Source organism: Anoplolepis gracilipes, chromosome 4, assembly GCF_047496725.1.
Source record: "Anoplolepis gracilipes chromosome 4, ASM4749672v1, whole genome shotgun sequence".
Classification (NCBI taxonomy): Eukaryota; Metazoa; Arthropoda; class Insecta; order Hymenoptera; family Formicidae; genus Anoplolepis; species Anoplolepis gracilipes.
In genome coordinates, this window is record NC_132973.1 from 17376839 (window position 1) to 17387007 (window position 10169).

General features: G+C 20.2%; 3 pseudogenes; 2 read left to right on the plus strand and 1 right to left on the minus strand.

Annotated features, from left to right (window-relative positions):
* The first annotated feature begins 2586 nt into the window (after nt 1-2586).
* On the plus strand, nt 2587-3387 carry LOC140664995 (cytochrome c oxidase subunit 3-like; annotated as a pseudogene).
* Nucleotides 3388-4545: 1158 nt separating this feature from the next.
* Nucleotides 4546-5929, minus strand: LOC140664996 (NADH-ubiquinone oxidoreductase chain 5-like; annotated as a pseudogene).
* Nucleotides 5930-8782: 2853 nt separating this feature from the next.
* On the plus strand, nt 8783-9886 carry LOC140665283 (cytochrome b-like; annotated as a pseudogene).
* Nucleotides 9887-10169: the final 283 nt, after the last annotated feature.

A 10169-nucleotide genomic window follows, 5' to 3' on the forward strand; every position in this document is an offset into this window, starting at 1 on the left:
CTATGCTCTTATAGCAATTGGATTTTTAGGCTTTATTGTTTGGGCTCATCATATATTTACTATTGAGCTAGATGTTGATACCCGAGCCTATTTCACTTCAGCAACAATAATTATTGCAATTCCAACAGGAATTAAAATCTTCAGTTGAATTACAACACTTCATGGTACAAAAATTAATTATAATTCCTCTCTTTGATGGGCTATAGGATTTATTTTTTTATTCACAATGGGGGAATTAACTGGAATTATACTATCCAATTCCTCAATTGATATTATTCTTCATGATACATATTATGTTGTTGCCTACTTTCATTATGTTCTTTCTATAGGAGCTGTATTTGCCATTATTGCAAGATTTATTCATTGATTCCCTCTTATTACAGGATATTCTTTAAATAATTACTTTTTAAATATTCAATTTATCTCAATATTTGTTGGTGTAAATTTAACATTCTTCCCACAACATTTTTTAGGGGTGAGAGGCATACCTCGACGATACTCAGATTATCCAGACACCTACCTCTCATGAAATATTATTTCTTCAATTGGTTCATTAATTTCTATCATCAGATTAATTTTTTTAATATATTTAATTTGAGAATCCCTATCATCTAAACGTCTTGTCTTAAATATATTCTATCTTAATCCTTCATTAGAATGACTAAGAAAATTACCACCTGTTAATCACAGATATAATGAAATTCCTTCAATTTAATTAAAAATTATCAACTTTAAAAAATTTTAATATGGCAGATTAGTGCAATAGATTTAAACTCTATATATAAAGATAAATTCTTTTATTAAAAATAATTACTTGAATAATTTTCCTTCAAAATTCTAATTCACCTACATATGATATAATAATTTTTTTTCATGATTTTACTATAATAATTTTAATTTTCATTACTTTATTAATTCTTTTTATTATAATTTCAATAATTAATAATAAATTTACTGACCGATTTATACTTCAAGGCCACACTATTGAATTAATTTGAACTATTTTTCCAATATATTATTTTAATTTTTATTGCCATCCCATCAATTAAAATTTTATATTTAACTGATGAGATATTTAATAATAAAATTACCCTGAAATCTATGGGACATCAATGATATTGAAGGTATGAACTTTCAGATTTTTTAAATATTGAATTTGATTCATTTATAATTCCTACTAATGAATTAAACCCCAATGAATTTCGTCTATTAGACATAGATAATCGTTGTATTCTTCCATATAATTATCCCATTCGTGTTTTAACTACATCTATAGATGTAATTCACGCTTGAACAGTCCCATCTTTAGGAATTAAAATAGATTCTACACCCGGACGACTAAATCAATCAATGTTAATTATAAACCGACCAGGTCTTTTTTTTGGCCAATGTTCTGAAATTTGTGGTATAAATCATAGATTTATACTCATTGTTATTGAATCAACAAACTTTCCTAACTTCAAAGACTGACTTCTTACCTTTTAACTAATTTTTTTTATTTTAATTGAATAATTAATAAATATAAAATATAATTTTTACATTCATTAAATGACTGAAAGTAAGTTTTGACTTTTTAAGTCAAATTATAATAGATCTAACACCCTATTTTTAATGTAAAGAATTAGTTTAATATTAAAAAACATTAAATTGTCAATTTAAAAATATTTTCACCCCCACAAAAATATTCTTTTATACCACACATAATACCGATAATATGAGCAATAATGTTAATTTTATCTATATTTTCACTTTTTATGATTTTAAGCATTATTTATTTTTATCCTATCAACTTAAAAATTAATTATTATAATAATATAATTTTAACAAATCCTAAAAAATGAATTTGAAAATGATAATAAATTTATTTTCTATTTTTGACCCCTCAACTAGAATTAATTTTTCTCTAAATTGATTAAGAACTTTAATTATTTTTCTTATTTTTTCATATCAATATTGACTTATCCCCTCTCGTTTACATATATTTTTTAATTTTTTATTAAATTTTCTAATAAAAGAATTTAAAATTTTAATTAATTATTCCTATTCTAATTTAATTATTTTTATTAGTTTATTTTTATTTATTATTGTAAATAATTTCATAGGCTTATTCCCCTATATCTTTACATCTTCTAGTCACTTAAGTTTTTGTCTTTCTTTATCTTTATCCCTGTGAATTTCTATAATGTTATTTAGAATTTTAAATTACACTAATGATTTCTTTTCTCATCTTACCCCTCAAGGAACTCCCTTCATTCTAATACCATTTATAGTCATTATTGAATCAATCAGTCTGATTATCCGGCCTCTCACGTTGGCAATTCGTCTGACAGCAAATATAATTGCAGGACATTTACTTTTATCATTATTAGGATCTTTCTGGGCAAATTATTAATAATTTCTTAATTTTTTTAATTATAATCTCCTCTCAACTTTTATTATTTATTCTTGAATTATCTGTATCAATTATTCAGGCCTATGTGTTTTCCATTCTTTCTACATTATATAGAAGAGAAATTTAATTAATTTTTACTATTTCAAATAAATAAATAATAAATAATTATAATCAAATTTTATAGTATTATCATTATGACAAAATTACATCAAAATCATTCATTTCATTTAGTATCAATTAGACCTTGGCCTATTATTATTTCTTTCAGATTATTTAATAACTTAATTTCAATAATTATATGATTTCATAAATTAAATTATCTAATTATAATTTCTATTCCTTGCACATTATTATGCATATATCAATGATGACGAGATGTAACACGAGAATCAACATTTCAAGGATCTCATACAATTAATGTATATATTGGCCTTCGCTTAGGGATAATTTTATTTATTATTTCAGAAATTTTCTTTTTTATTTCCTTTTTCTGAGCTTATTTTCATTCTGCTTTAGCCCCTTCCATAGAAATTGGTCAATTATGACCCCCCTTAGGCATTAAACCATTCAATCCATTTGATATCCCTCTAATAAATACTATTATTCTTTTATCCTCTGGGATAACAGTAACTTGAACGCATCATTCTATCTTAAATAAAAACTTTAATGAAAGATATCAAAGCCTCTTATTAACAATTATACTTGGGATTTATTTTACCTCCCTTCAAATAATTGAATATTTCGAGTCACCTTTTTCAATTGCTGACTCTATTTATGGGTCAACCTTTTTTCTAGCTACAGGCTTTCACGGAATTCATGTAATTATTGGGACGCTATTTCTTTCAATTTGTTTGCTTCGCATAAATTTTCTTCATTTCAGAAAATCTCACCATTTTGGTTTTGAGGCAGCAGCCTGATACTGACATTTTGTAGATGTTGTTTGATTATTTTTATATATTTCTATTTATTGATGAAGATACTAAAATATTACTTAATTTAAATTAATTTATTATTTTATAAATTTATATAGTATATTCATATTACATTTAATTTCCAATTAAAAAAATTAATAAAATTTTAATATAAATAATTTTAACTTTTATTTATATAATTACATTTTTTATTATTCTATCAACTCTAATTTTATTAATTAATTTACTTATCTCATCTAAATCATTAGCAAATCGAGAAAAAATCTCACCATTTGAATGTGGATTTGATCCTCTATCTAATTCTCGTCTCCCATTTAGAATTCAATTTTTTTTAATTAGTTTAATCTTTTTAATTTTTGACATTGAAATTACTCTCTTAATCCCATTAATTTACATATATTTTATAAATAAAATTATTATTTTTTCCTCATTATTGTTCATTTTCATTCTAATTTCTGGCCTAATCATTGAATATTTAGAAAAATCAATTGACTGAAAAACTAATTAAAATTTATAATTTTTTTACATTTATAAATTTATTTTTTATTCTTGATAAATTTTATTTAGGATTTTAGTTAAACATAAATAACATTTAAATTGCAATTAAAAATTAAATATCTTAATATTTAAATCTTAATTTTCTTTTAAAGTAAATATTTACATTTAATTTCGACCTAAAAATTTGATTAATTTCAATTAATCTAAAAGAACCACATCGAATAAAATTTATTTTTTGAAATAATAATATTTTTGAGCTTCTAACTCAACATTCAATGAAAGGTTTCATTTTATTTCATAAATTTAATAAATATCTAATTAAAAATTATTAACTAAAACCAAAAAAGAGGTAAATTATTGTTAATAATTATATTGAATCTATAAAAAAATTCTAGTTAATTTTTCTTTTTTATTCATTTATATAGTTTAATTAATAAAAACCTTATATTTTCATTATAAAAATAATAAATTTTTCTTTATTTATAAATAAATTATTTAAAAATAAAATCTTATTATCTTAATATCTTCAATATTATGCTTTACGAAATTTAAGCTATTTAAATATAAATTACTTTAAAAATTAATTAACTAATAAAAAAAATAATTAATAAAATTAATACTGAAATAAAAATAAATATATAAATTTTAAATAATTTTATCTTAATTACTAATCTATTTATTATCCTATAAATAATTTTCTTTCCCATAAATTCAATCCATATCTTATCTATCCTATAGGTGTTTAATCTACAAATTATAATAGGACTATAAATTCATATATATATATAATTTATAAATCATATAGATCTAAAAAAATAACTAAATATTAATATAATTAAATATTAATATAATTAATTAAATTTTTTATAGACATAATCAACCTTAATAATACTCCCACAAATAATAATAACATTGTAGTTATTTTTACATTTACATTCATATATAAAAAGTAATTATCAAAAAAAAATATTCACATTAATATAGATCCTCTAATTAACCTTAAGATTAATAAAACAAACATCGATAAATTCATTAATTTATCTTCTTTATAATAATAAAATCTTGAATTTTTAAATGAGCCAAAATAAATATAATAAATCAATCGTAAAGAATATGACACAGTAAGAGAAATTGATAAAGTAATTATTATTAATAAAAAAATATTAATATTATTTAAATAGATAATTTCTATAATTAAATCTTTAGAATAAAATCCGGCTAAAAAAGGAATTCCTATTAATGCTAATCTAGAAATATAAAATCTTATTATAGTAAATGGAATAAACTCATTTAAATTACCACATAATCGAATATCCTGATTATTATTCATTAAATGAATTATAACTCCTGCACACATAAATAATAATGACTTAAAAATTGCATGAGTCAATAGATGAAAAAAGGCTAAAAAATTAAATCTTAAACTTAAAATTATTATCATTAACCCTAATTGACTTAAAGTAGAAAAAGCAATAATTTTTTTTAAATCATTTTCAAAATTTGCCATCAACCCAGCTATAAATATAGTAAAAATTGAAATATATAATAAAATTTTCTCAATGCCCCTATTCATTAAATATTTATTAAAACGAATTATTAGATAAACCCCTGCAGTAACCAAAGTTGATGAATGAACCAAGGCTGATACTGGGGTCGGGGCGGCCATAGCTATTGGTAATGAAACAGAAAAAGGAATCTGAGCACTTTTTGTAGCTGCTGCTAAAACAATTATTCTTAAAATTAACTTATAATTTTCCATAAAACTTAAATTCCAACTTCAAAATGTAAATATTAATCCAATTCTTATTAATAACCCAATATCTCCCACTCGATTGCATAAGACTGTCACTATCCCAGAATTATATGATAAATAATTCTGATAATAAATCACTAAACAATAAGAAGTTAATTCTAACCCATCTCACCCAAATAAAATTCTAATTAAATTAGGGCTAATAATCATTAAAATTATTGATAAAACAAATATAATTACTAACTTAATAAACCGATCAATAAATATGTCATCGCCTATATAAATTATTCTATGTAATATAATTATTGAAGAAATTAATATAACTACCCCAATGAATAATGAGACTTAATCAAATAAAATATAAAATTCGACATTAATTGAATTAAAATTAAAAAATAATCATTCCATTATATATCTTAAATTTATTAAATTTAAATATAATCTTATAAAAAAAAATAACATAAAAATAATTATTATAAAAAATGAATAAATTTATAATAATCTAAGATAAATTTTTTTTATATCACTAATTTCACAAATTAATATTTTATTTTAAACTACTTAAATAATGACATTATAATAAAATAAATAAATAATAAACATTACTTATTTATTAATAATTAATATTATCTATATTGACTAATATAACAAAACTAAATTCTATTTAAAAAAATTAATGTATTAAACTTAAATTTAAAATTATTAAAATTAAAGGAATTAAATGAATCAAAATAATCATATAATCTTTTATATAAATAAATTGTTGGAAATTTTTCTTCAAAATAATTAAATCCATGCTGAATATATGAATATAAATATAATGAATAAGCACTCCTAAAAAAACAAATCATTATTATATAAATAATAACAGATATCTCTCATCTAATTAAAACTCTAATTATAAAAATCTCTCTAAAAAAATTTAAAGAAAAAGGAAAAGAAAAGTTAGCAGCACATAATAAAAATCATCAAATTCTTAAAGACGGAAAAATATTTAATATTCCTTTATTAAAAAAAATCAACCGACTCCCTGATCGCTCATAATATAAATTCACTATAAAAAATAAACCTGATGAACATAGGCCATGAGAAATTATTAAAATATAAGCACTAATAAATCCTAATTTTATTATTGTTAATATTGAACATATTATTACATTTATATGTACAACAGAAGAATAAGCCACCAAACTTTTTATATCAATTTCAACTAAACATAAAATACCAATAAACAACCTTCCTACAATCCCAACTCTAAAAATTACATACCTATACTTATTCCTTTGAAAAATAAATATTATAATAAAACGTAATAAACCATACCCCCCTAATTTCAATAAAACAGCAGCTAAAATTATTGACCCATAAACAGGCGCTTCAACATGGGCCTTAGGCAACCAAACATGAAAAATAAAAATTGGTAGTTTAATAAAAAATGCTATAAAATAAACTAAATAATCTCAAAACCCCATATTAATTATTATATTTTTTATCAATAAATTAAAATCAAATGTTATATTATGCTTATAAATTTCAAATAAATAAATTAATAAAGGCAAAGAAATAAATATTGTATATATTAATAAATAATAAGATGCAGAGGTTCGTTCAAAATTTAACCCTCAATAAATAATGACAATAAACATAGGAATTAATCTTAACTCACAAACATTAAATAAAATAATATTAAATTTATAGAAGAAAAATAAATAATTAAAATTAATAATATAATTTCAAATATTAACAATTTTTTCTCATAATTTATTTTAATTAGCCTACCACTCCTCTCCTCCAACTGAATAACTATTTTTATTAAAGCTAAAATTCAAAATCTTAAAGCTAATAAAAAAAATGAATAAAAATCAAACCCTATAAATATTCTCACCCTAATTCAAATATCATCTTTAAATATAAATTTAAATAAAAATAAAAATCTAAAAATAAAACATGAATTATAAAAAAATATAATTTTTTTATTTTTTATTAATAAAATTATAAATATAAAAAAAAATAAAAATTTTATCATATTAATTCAAAAAAAATAAATAATAGAATAATTTAATTATACTATAGTTTATACTAAAACATTAATTTTGTAAATTAAAAATATTTATTGTAATAAATTTGTGTAAAATTATAAAATATTTTAATATAAAATATTAAATAAATTTTTAATTTTTTAATTAAAACTTATTAATATTAAATAAATAATATAATTCATTCCCATGAAAACGAACAATAATTACCAATAATGTTAATCCCAAACTCCTTCACACACACTAAAAACTAAATAATAAATTATAAAAATCTCCAAATTAAATATCCTAAAAATCATAAATATAATTATTGATAAAATTAATACTATTAATTCAATTATTATTAAAATAATTAATATAAATTTATATATAAAAATTAATAATAATAAAATAATTATATATATATATGTATAAATTAATAAATCAATATAAATAATTATATAATTATTTTATTATATAATTCAAAAAATAAATCTATTTATGCCATTAATCTCCAAAATTAATATTCTTTTTCTAAACTATTTTTTGAAATTAATTAAATTTTCATTGATTTTTACCAATATATTCAATTTAATTAAACTTTAATTTTTTCAACCCCTCTTATATATGAATAAAGAATTACTTACTTTTACTATTTTAATTTTTTTAATATTTTTTATTATTTTATTTTTACTAGCTACTAATAACAGCTCTATCCACCCTATCTGAATAATTATCTCTATTTTAATTTTTAGAATATTTATTTGCATAAATCTTTCAGTCTGACAATCTAATTATATTTATTCTATTATATTATTCTTAATTATAATTAGAGGCTTATTAATTATTTTTCTTTATTTTGCAAGATTAATCTCAAATGATCAAAATAAACTTAATAATTACCCCTATTTACTTATATTATTCATTTTAAATTGATTATTATTAATTAGATATATATATTTCAATTTACCTTGACCTAACTTATTAAAAAATAAATTTAATTATAGTGATTCAATAATAATCTTAAAATTTAATGAAATAAATTATCAAAATATTATTAACCTTTATGAATACCCATATAATAATATAACTATTAGCTCAATATTTTATCTACTAATTTCATTATTTACTATTATCAAAGTTTGTTCTATTAAATTATTCACTATACGTAAAATCAATTAAAAATTTATTTATGAATAAAAACTTAATAATATTTATTAATAACTCTTTACTTAAACTCCCTACACCAATTAATATTTCTTACTGATGAAATTTTGGATCATTATTAGGAATATTCTTATTTATCCAAATTTTAAGGGGCTTTTTTTTATCCATACATTATTGTTCTAATATAAATTATGCTTTTAACAGAATTATTCACATTATTCAAAATGTAAAATTAGGATGATTATTGCATAATATTCACATAAATGGAGCTTCAATATTTTTTATCTGTATATATATTCATATTAGACGAGGATTATACTATAATTCTTACAAACTTTTTAATACCTGAATAATTGGAGTAAGAATCTTCTTAATATCCATAGCAACAGCTTTTTTAGGATACGTTTTGCCATGAGGCCAAATATCATTCTGAGGAGCAACAGTTATTACTAATTTAATTTCCACAATCCCCTACATAGGAAATATAATCGTCCAATGAATTTGAGGGGGATTCTCTATTAATAACGCAACTTTAAATCGATTTTACTCTCTTCATTTTATTATACCCTTCCTCTCTCTAATTATATTAATAATTATTTTACATTTATTTTTCTTACATAATACAGGATCTTCTAATCCTTTAGAAACTAATAGAAATCTCTATAAAATTCCATTTCATATTTACTTCACGATAAAAGATAATATTACTTTTATAATTTTCATCATAATTTTTTGAATTATTAATCTAGAATATCCATATATATTTAGGGATCCTGATAACTTTCTTCTCGCAAATCCTATAATTACACCTATTCATATTCAACCTGAATGATACTTTCTCTTTGCTTATGCTATTCTTCGATCAATCCCTAATAAACTAGGGGGGGTTATTGCCCTATTAATATCAATTTTAATCTTATACACCCTTCCTCTTTTAACCCCTAAATTCAATTTATTAATAATTTATCCTATTAACCAGCTATTATATTGAATTTTTTTAAACACATTTATTCTCCTTACTTGGGCAGGAGCCCAAGTAATTGAATATCCATTTATTAGAATTAGTCAAATTTTATCAGTTATTTATTTTCTTTATTTTATTCTTATATCTATCATAATAAAAATCTGAGATATTATTTTATTAAATTAAAAATTTATTTTTATTATTTATATTTAACTATTAACCAATAAAAAAATTATAAATTCATAAGTTAATGATCTTGATTAATAAGTTTATGTTTTGAAAACATAATAAAGAAATTCAAAATTTTCTATTAACTTCCAAATTACTTATTTTTAATCTCACACACACCACACAACTTAAGCCCACTTTATCTCTATTCTATAATAAAACAATAACTATTATGAATTTTATTCTTAAAATTAAAACTAAATATATTAAAATAATAGGC